The 10,574-nt window shown below is 44.4% G+C and overlaps 1 long non-coding RNA gene across 1 annotated transcript; it reads left to right on the forward strand.

The window, feature by feature from the left end:
- Positions 1-2,597: 2,597 nt before the first annotated feature.
- LOC138969088 (uncharacterized) lies at positions 2,598-10,262 on the forward strand. Its single transcript, XR_011456367.1, has 5 exons — positions 2,598-3,653; positions 5,157-5,270; positions 6,114-6,219; positions 6,974-7,126; positions 10,021-10,262. It is a non-coding gene; the product is annotated as an uncharacterized lncRNA (long non-coding RNA).
- Positions 10,263-10,574: the final 312 nt, after the last annotated feature.

The following is a 10,574-nucleotide window of genomic DNA, read 5'->3' on the forward strand; positions in this document are numbered from 1 at the left end:
ACTCTTGTCTGATTTGCCTTTCGAATTCTCGGTTGACACAAGGAAGTATCAAACTTGCATTGTCAAAAATGAAAAGACACTGGTACAAATCCAGGAATACAAACAAGCAGATAGGCAGATAGGCAGGCAGGCATGCCTGCGGAAGCACAGAGGTTATAAACACATACACTCACTAACAGACACATACAGAAAGACAGACAGACAGACAGGCAGACAGACAGACAGACATATATTCATTGTTTATTTGACTCCTGCCTGTCTGCCTGACTGCCTGTTTGTCTGTCTGTCTGTCTGCCTGTCTGTTTGTCTGTCTGTATCTCTCTCTGTCTCTCCCCATGTGTGTCTCTGTCTTTTTCTGTCTGTGTATTTGTCTCTCTCGTTTTCTGTCTATTTCTGTTTATCTGCCTGTCTGTCGGTCTGTCTGTCTTTGTTTGTTTGCTTTGTTAAAATCTTAACGGCATATTTCCGATGGGGTAGTTTGTGATTTTTGAATGGCATTTTTTTGTGTATGATTTTTTTACATATATATCTGTCTCAAATCTTAACAGCGAGAGATTTGTATGCAGAGAGGTGTTTAGTTGAGAACAATGTTATTAATAAGTACATATATTTAAACATAATATTAATGTTGTAGTGTTTCGTTTGTCTTTATGTTCTATGCACCACCACTGCAATTTCTACATGCGAGATAATAAAGTTGATTTGATTTGATTTGATTTGATTTGTCTCTGCCTGTCTCTGATTGTCTCTATCTCTGCCTGTCTCTCTATGTCTATATGTCTCAGTCTGTCTGTCTGTCTGTCTGTCTGTCTGTTTGACTGTGCAGTCTCTGTCTCTTTGTTTGTCTGTGGTTCTCTCAGTCTCTCTATCTCCTTTTTTTGTTTTTAATCTTTGCCTGTACGTCAGTGATAACAATATGTTTCGGTGTGTCTCTCTCATACCCCCTTTTCACTTTAACTACCCCTCACCCTACTCTACCATTGGTGTATTGGACTCCTGTCTGTGTGTCTGTCCGTCGGTCGGCCTGCCTGTCTGTCGGCCTGCCTGCCTGCCTGTATGTCTGCCTGTCTGTCTGTCTTTCTGTATGTTTGTCTGTCTGTCTGGCTGTCTGTCTTTCTGTATGTTTGTCTGTCTGGCTGTCTGTCTGTCTGTCCATGTTGGTGTGTGTCTGTGTGTGCTTTCTCGCGTGTGCACATCCATGCTAACATGTATACCTGCTCGCATGCGCTCAAGAACTGAGCTTCCACGTTGGATTACGCACAGCTCCTTTAAAAGAACAATATAATGGTGTTAGAAATGCGCAGGAGGGTGAGGCGACAAAGAGTGCAGTGGCAAAGATATAGTTACTGTTAAATTACAGCAACGGATACTGCACGTGAGCCGAGAACAAATGAAGTCAGCGGGATTCAATATTTCACCGCCAGAGGGGAATAATGCATTCTGAATCAACAGACACGAATGACCTTTGAGATAATAGAATGGGGCGTTTAAACTGGTTCGGATCCGCCGGGATGGAAATATCTGAAAAATAAAATAAAGGGCTGGTGGGGGAGGGAAATGAGGGAGAGAGGAAGAGAGATGAAGTTTGGAGGGAGACTGAGACAGAGAGAAAGACAAGCCAAAATAATGAAAGAGAGAGAGAGAGAGAGAGAGAGAGAGAGAGAGAGAGAGAGAGAGGAGGTATTACACACCGGTACGACCGAACATAAGGTATCAATAAACTCCTCTTGTGCAGCGGGTTGAAAGTATACCCTGATCCCTCGGAGATATACCTCCACTCCGGTCTGAACGACCTCACGTGACATGTTATATGGTAGAAGAGCATGCTGTCGCTTATTCTCCTTCTGAAGATGAGGTATACCCTCAGTTCGGTTAGACTGAAACGATGCTCAAGCAGTGGAATTTGTGTGTGGTTTGTTTCAGAGCAAAATGTTATTTTATCCAAACAAGAAGATATTCTCGCGCACCGCCTTGTTCAGGATATCCACAAGTTGACAATGATGTGTGCGAAATAAATAAACAATGAAACGAACCAGAACGGACGGACGGACGGGCAGACTGACGGACGGACTGACGGACGGACCGACGGGCAGATTGAGGGACGGACCGATCGATGGACGGACGGAGGGACGGGGGGAGGGGGGGGGCGGCGGGAGGGGGGGGGGTGGCGTTACGGGTAACCCCTCCTGATCCGGTCCTGCAGGGTATTCCTTCAACCCTCTGCACAAGAGGAATCTATTCGGATACAGACTGAAGGACGGACGGACTGACGGACGGACTGATGGACTGACAGACAGACTGTCGGACGGACCGTATGGACGGACATACGGACGGACTAAAAGGACGAAGGAACGAATAAACGAAGGAAATAACGAAGGTCGGAACGAAAGAGCGAACGAACCAACCCACGAATGAACGAACGAACGAACGAACGAACGAGCAAACAAACAAACAAACAAACAAACAAATAAACAAGCAAACAATAAACAATAATTGTGTGCAATCTGGCCCATTTTCAGGGCATTTGTCAAACGTTTGGAGGAGGTCCACAGTTAGGCCTGGGTGGGGGGGGGGGGTTGTCCCACCAACAGGAATTCCCCCCCCCCCCTCTCCCCTGTATTGGGCCCTGCACAAGAGGAATTTATTGATACGGACTGAACTTGAAGAACGGATTGACTGACGGACCGACGGACGGACGGACTGACGGACGTACTGAAGGACTGTCGGACGAACTGTCGAACGAACGAACGAACGAACGAACGAACAAACGAACGAACAAACGAACGAACGAACTGACGAACGAACAAACTGACGAACGAACAAACAAACGAACAAATTAGCAAATGAATACATACATTCGCAGAAAGAAAAAGGCAAAAGGTACATTTGTGGAGTCAGTAAGGGGGGTGGGTGGGCTTCCGGAACCCAGGAACCTTGGGAATCCCCCCTGGCCTAGAACACACACACACTGATCGACACTGACACACACACTGACACACACAACTTGACGAACGCACACACACACACACAATACACACACACACATCCACACCGGCACACACACACACACGCACGCACACACACTGTGACACACACACGTAAACACACACACCGGCAATGACACTGACACACACACACACGTACCGTACACACTGACGGGCACACTGCCGGGCACACACTGACACACACACACACACACACACACACACACACACACACACAAACACAAACACATACTGACATACTCGCAACTGACATAGCAGAGGGGGGTGGTAAGTCATTTGAACGTTTAATTTCTTTTGTCACAAATTTAACTACCCATCCGTTCCTTGTGTTTTTATTTTGAGATAGTTTTGTATTTTTAGTCACTGCAGCGAAGGGACATCACTCCCGCCACCTTATCTGTATCTTCTTCTGCTTGTTGCCGTAACACGTGTAGACCAGTCCAAATCGTCCAAATGTAGTGGTCATCTGCAGAGACGCCGCCGTGCCGTACAGCTTATCCTGGATGGGAGTCGGGATTCGCTTTTTTTTGCACTGCCATTGATGCCAAGAACGGAGCAGCCAGGGTCATTTCAATTTTCATCCAGGAATGGCACAAGCGAGCCAAACCGGCCGATGGTCTTTCGACTCCATGGAGACAGCTGGTGAAGGTAATACTATTTTTATTCCTACATTCGTGTTGACGACAGAGTGCAACGTTTCTAAAATATGATCGGTGCTAACAGAGCAGCAGGAATATACGTGCCCTTGATGACTTGGTCACTTTCGGTTTCACGGTACCAGTAAAGTCGATCGAACCCCCCCCCCCCCCCCCCCCTTCCTTTTAGGACCTAAACAAATCTGAAAAAATCAGGTCTTGAAAGGAAGAAGTCTTGAGATGAGAGTAAATATAGAGAGGTTGTGGACAGACAAATCTGAGAAAACAGGGTCTTAAAAGGGAGGGAGTCTTTAATCAGGGGATATTAAAAGTGTTGTTCCACTGTACTACCAAAAAGAGGGGATACTGTTTGATGTTACTGTAAAGACTTACAGTAACACTGTTCTCTCCGATTGCCAGTGTTTGTACTTTGAAACAGATTGTATGACCGGCACGGTTGGCCTTGTGGTAAGGCGCCCGCCCCGTGATCGGGAGGTCGTGGGTTCGAACCCCGGCCGGGTCATACCTAAGACTTTAAAATTGGCAATCTAGTGGCTGCTCCGCCTGGCGTCTGGCATTATGGGGTTAGTGCTAGGACTGGTTGGTCCGGTGTCAGAATAATGTGACTGGGTGAGACACGAAGCCTGTGCTGCGACTTCTGTCTTGTGTGTGGCGCACGTTAAATGTCAAAGCAGCACCGCCCTGATTGGCCCTTCGTGGTCGACTGGGCGTTAAGCAAACAAACAAACAGATTGTATCCTGAAATTTAGCACTCCATGTGTTAACATTTCCACTTCCAGGTCTGTAGTGTGCAAACGTGTTGTCACTGTTACAGCTGAAATGAACTAACAAGAATACTAGTCTGATGTACATAAAATATGGGAGAGGTTTGGGGTCGGGGGTGGATGGCAAGCATAACATTGATAAATGACTATAGTTTTGCAGTGGTTTGCTCTCTTGTACTATGAGTGTTAACAGCAATTGTTTATAATTTGTTACTCAACTTACTGTAAGGACTATTACTATTAGCTTTTCTCAGCAACTGCAAACAATTGTGACTTAATTGCAAGAGCGCTTCATTTAACATTGGGACACTTCTTTTGGGTTTTTTAATGGCTATAGTGTAGAAACTAGAAATGCTGAGATACATTAATGTAGTCATGAACAACAGCAACAACAAAAACAAGAACATGTTTTGAATTCTGATAGCTAATGAAACTGACAGCTTGATTAGAAATAGAATTATGTAGTTTTTGCAATTGCTGACTGAGTTGCATCCTTTGGTTTTACCTTGCATTGATTATCACCTTTGCTGACAATTGACTCATTGAGTGCAGTATTGAGTAACGTATAGTTATTTTATTTCAAGTTAACTTCTGGCTCTGCATGGTGTTAATCCTACTCAAACTTAGTCAAAGTAAGGTATCATTATTTATGAATAATGTGAAGTTGAAGATACAAATTAATGAGAAAGTTTGTGTATTTTTCTGTACACTCTTGCTATTTACTGTTTCAGTGCTGAACCATTTGCTTGAATGCTTGATCAGATGATGACAGAGTGACACCTGGTGGTACCCAATAAAACTGCCTTTGCTGCTATAACTACAAGAAATTTCTACAATTCAGAACAGTAAGTGCATGAGGTTCCATTTTAAGCTGTCAAGAGTAAATCTCAGGAATAGATTAGAAGATTTAGTTATGTCACACATGTCTTGCTTTCTTGACTTTTCTCACACTCTCTTGTCAGACTCAGAGAGTGCATGATTGTACATTTTTTTTACAGTAATTTTTTATGTTCCTAATTGGAAAACAAATGTGTCATAATCTTAGTGTTTAGGATAACTATATGGCAGAGAGAATCATGGAAATGATTGGGCGATGGGGGTGTGTCGCTGGTGTGCAAGAGGGTGGGTGGGTGTGGAGAGAGTAGTGATGGTAGTCAACTACTAACTAAAAGATTACTGATTGCATACATTTAGTGTTTATTGATTTGGAGGGTGGGGGAGGAAGGCAAGCAGTATTATTACATGTGTATGGGTATACTAGTTGTGCATGTTCCAAATGGGGGTGGAGGTTGGCATGGCAAGCAATAGCTCAGTCGGTATAGTGGCCTTGAAACCGGTTGTGGGGATTTATTTCTCAGAATTGACGTTGTGCAGACTCTGCTTGGTTTCTGAATAGCTTATTAAGCCTGTGACTGTGTGCATACATAAAGATCTCAAGTTCACAGTTTCAGGGCTTGGAATTAATGGAAACATCAACACACATGTAGGAAAAACTCAAAAAAAGGAGGGGGGGGGGAGTTTGGTCCCACGGTAGTGTTTGAATGAAAGCAATCTTACTTTTTAAGAGGGTAATCTTGCAGGACTATGATTCTTACATTGGTAGTTGACTAGTGTAGTTGTGGTTTTGTACTAGTGAGGAATGTCATCTATGTCATGTGATTTCTTGCTTCTTCTTTTTGTGTGTGCAGCTAAAGATGTTGGACCTTGCCTACAGCCTAGTTTTGCATAGATCTCCAACACCGTGGCTTTACTCTGAGACACCTCAGAAAACACAGCCTTTTCTGCTGCTGAAAGGTAAACATTAGGTTAAATTTGTGTTTGTTTTGATTTGTATGTTTTCCTTTTGTAGTCTATGGCAGGAGATTTGTGCAGGTGTACAAATGGTAGAGGTGTCAGAGGAAATGTCCACTTGTTACTTGTCTCTATATCAGTATATATGTATCACAAATACGCATCAAATGTACTGATCAATAGAGACCACATGGACAATTTCAAGCACTTTTCTGCCAGGGGTAGGGTCAGCTATGTAAGAATCATGTCTTACTCTGTTCATGCAAAAATAAGGTTCTGCATTTGAATGAGTTTGAATCAGGCACCTGTGTTTTTGCTCTTGTTTGTGCCCTCTTGTGAACTGTTAACTTATGAACAACCACCCCAGCAAGCAACTCTTTACTGTTCTGAGCACAACAGAAGAGCGCATGGTCTGGGCATATGGATGGTAAACACATCTCATGCACAAGTACAGGCCTGAAAGTGGCGAGTATTTTCAATTACTCGCCATGGCGAGTAAAAATCATGTAAATGGTGAGTAGAAATGTTAATCTACTCGCCACATGCGAGTAAAGTTGATAAAACAAATGGTTGTTTTGACGAGTAAAGTTTCAGTAAATTATGAGAAGTACATGTACTAGCAGTGCTTCATTTTGTGGACTTTCAGTGCTGAAGTATGATTGTGTGGATTGATCATTTTGTATTCTGTTATTCAGATTGCCACTTGCTTTCTTTTACATATATTTACAAGATGGTGGCTGATTTGTGTGTGTTGCAGAACACAGGTCCATGAATAAAAGAACCCAGCTGGTATTCTTCATTCATGGAAAATGAAAGGAAATTTATCAGCCAGGATTCGCCACTCACTCTGCTAAGGGGGAACCCCGGTCAGCCCGACAGTGGATGAACAGCTTGGTCCTTGGAGGGAAAGGTAACTACTGCAGCACTTTAGAAGGGGTCTATGTCGACCAACAGTGGCTGTATTCCCTGTATGTTAATTTCCTGTACATATACAGGGAATATACTTCCGTTAGACGCCATGGAGTTACTTCAAGCTTGTGAAAGTGATTCAATGGACGAGAGTACCAGCGAGGAAAACATAATACCAGGCTGTTGGGGGTGGGGGTGCAGATGTTTCTTTAACTAAATCCGTTTTGATAAACGGTCGAAGCATGTTTTGCTTGATTGGATGCCGCACGCGAATTCAGGATTTTAAATAGATTCTCCTATCTAACCGCAGTCACGCGCTTGGCGCAAGATTGTACGATATTATACTTCTTTACAGAAAATCCAACTGTATTCCCGGTACACAGGGAAAACACCTATGGCTATGGGGAATACACCTTCTTTTGGTCGACATAGACCCCTTCAACCTTACAATATGTGAATGTGTAGAATATTATGCTTTTGCTTAAAGCTTGTTACATATGACTAAGACAGAAATGTTAATCATTCCCTTGGTGCAAATCATAAAAAGAACAATAGCGATCTGATGTACTGTGGATCAATCGAGGAAAAGGTGTGTATGACCTAGAAGAAACTGGTTTTGAAAGTGCTGAGGATGGATGGAACATTGATGCAATATCATTTGAACCTGGGTTTCAAACTGAAGTGCTTTTTTATGCAGGGTTCGTACAGAGTCCTTGAACCCTGGAAAACTCCTTGAAAATTGGAAAACCTTTTCCAGGCCTTGAAAAGTGCTTGAAAATAGAGTTTTGTTAAATAGTCATTGAAAAGTACTTGATTTTTCCAAATTGTTGCCTATACATTTCGTCAGCAGCTTGTCTTATTTAAAAAAAAATGCAACCCCCTTTTTTTTCGTCAAATACAGTACACACATTTTGGGAGAATAAAAGATCGAGTGAAAACAAATTAAAGCAGACGAACTAACTATTACTAGTCACCTGTAGTTGCTTCCCTTCCTGAAGGTAAGCTTGGTGCTTTGCATTAAATTGGGGAAAATCATGTCCTTGAAAAGCATTTATTTGGTCCTGGAAATGTCCTTGAAAACTCCTTGAATTGTATCAGCTCTGCCCTGCAGGAACCCTGTTTATGCTTCTTGTTATATATACTGTTCAAAAAAAGAAACGCATAGCTTGTAATATTTGGTTAATTTAGTTATATGGCTACAAGGATATCCACCAAACTGCAGAAAATGTTTATCTGGTCGTCGACCTTTCGTCCATTGTCACAAGTGAGCTCTGCACGTGACGCATGCGTTATCAGTGGCTACAATGTCAAAATTGCTCATTTGGCATGACCACTCGTCATGCTTCAGTGTAATGTCGTGAAACTCGGGGAATATTGAGCTCTCACCATGTCTTCCAAAACCCATAAAAGCGGATTGTTCGCCACAAAGAAATCAGACGACAATTCAGCGACGAAAGATGGCCCGATTGAGCAGAGAAGACCGCCAAATTGCATTGGGTCGTTTACAAGCAGGCCAAAGTCAAAGTGCAATCGCCAGGCACTTCCACGTGTCCCAGGGCACCATCAGTAGACTGTGGGTCAGGTTTCAAGCCACTGGCTCCGTTGCTGACTTGCCACGAGCGGGAAGACCAAGGGCGACAACTGCTGCTCACGACCGCTTCATACGGCTCCGCCACCTCCGGAATCGTTTCCTGTCGGCCTCATCTTCTGTCCAGGCTCTCCCCGGGCCACACCGATTATCGGACCAGACCGTGCGGAACCGCCTGCATGAAGCTGGTTTGAGAGCTCGCAGACCTCACAGAGGAGCTGTCCTCACCCGCCGCCATCGCCAGAACCGAGTGCAGTGGGGCAACCAGCACCTTCGCTGGACCGTCCGGAATCACTGGAGACACGTGTGGTTCAGCGACGAGTCCTACTTCCTGCTCCAGCGACATGATGGTCGGAGGAGGGTCTACCGGAGAGTAAACGAACGTTACGCGCCCAACTGTGTGGATGAGGCACCCGTTCATGGTGGTGGAGGCGTCATGGTGTGGGGGCGATCAATACCGCTGGAAGGAGCACCCTGGTGCACGTCCAAGGGCGCATAACTGCCCAGCGATACGTGGAGGAAATTCTGCGCCCACACGCCCTTCCTCTTCTGGCTGACCAGGATGCCATATTCCAGCAGGACAACGCTCGCCCGCACACAGCACGACTCACCACCCAGTTCCTCACCGACCACCATGTCCAGGTGCTTCCCTGGCCATCCATGTCGCCAGACATGAACCCGATAGAACACCTCTGGGATGAATTGGACAGACGTGTGCGCAGGCGAGAAGAAGCGCCGGCAAATCACCGCGATCTATTGCAGGCACTTCAGGAGGAGTGGGACACCATCCCACAGCAAGATATCCGGCATCTGATCCAGCCCATGCCCAGAAGGTGCCGGGCAGTTGTTGCTGCTCAAGGCAGTCACACCCCCTACTGACTTGACAGCCTCGGCACCCAATCGTATTGATTGACTGATTGATTTGAAGATGCAAATGAACTGTGTGTGCATTCAACTGTGTCCATACCAAATTTCAAACAAATAATCTAAATATTGGATTTTCTGTTAATTTTTTCGAAAAATAAAACAAATTTGGCAAGTAGCAACTATGCGTTTCTTTTTTTGAACAGTATATATGGTCTCGATTGACTCCTGTGTTCAAGAGACTGTAAACAACCATAAACAATCTTGTGTTGTTATGTGGTGGTGGTTTTGCTGTTGTCTAGCATCTACCCGTAATTGGCTTTATCAAATGCACCAGAAACGAGCATGAGTTTGTCGGATTAGTGAACTGTTTTGAAAAACTTTAATGTATTTGTGGTTGACAGGTTGTTATTATTTCTATATTGTGTTCTTCTTTTTCTCAGGTGGGCTGTCTTCTGAAACATATGAATCGGGAGCGTCACATCTTTCTTCCTGAGACATCCCCTCTTGAAAATGGTGTGGCGTTTAGCTGAATGGAAACGTGGCAGTGTCCTGTTTTTCATAGCTTCGATGCGCGAAGTTGGGGATTTCAGCAGAGAATTTATTGATTGATTAATTAATTAGTTATTTAAGCTCACCTCACTCCTTAGTGTTATTTAGGGGGATGGGGGGGGGGGGGGTGGTGTTGGCCTGGATCTTGTTAGTGAACTTTCTTTCTGGCAACTCGCATCAGAAATTCCAGGTTTGCTTTCAAGGCAATAGACGGTTTTTGAAAATAATTCTGTTAGGATTATCAGCAGTCCGGAGGTGTAAAAATCCCTGTACTGCAGTCAGGTTTTTCAAAACATCTCGAGCACGCTCTACGCCTCTGACGGGCTGTATCCCACAATCGGGACAAACGACCAACTTGGATGTGTATGCCATGCGCACAATATGATACCCCTTGCCTTTAAAAATCAGCGGTCACGAGTTCATCACAGTTCAGAATTTGTTGTGT

This window comes from Littorina saxatilis, linkage group LG6, assembly GCF_037325665.1.
Source record: "Littorina saxatilis isolate snail1 linkage group LG6, US_GU_Lsax_2.0, whole genome shotgun sequence".
In the NCBI taxonomy this organism is placed as follows: domain Eukaryota; kingdom Metazoa; phylum Mollusca; class Gastropoda; order Littorinimorpha; family Littorinidae; genus Littorina; species Littorina saxatilis.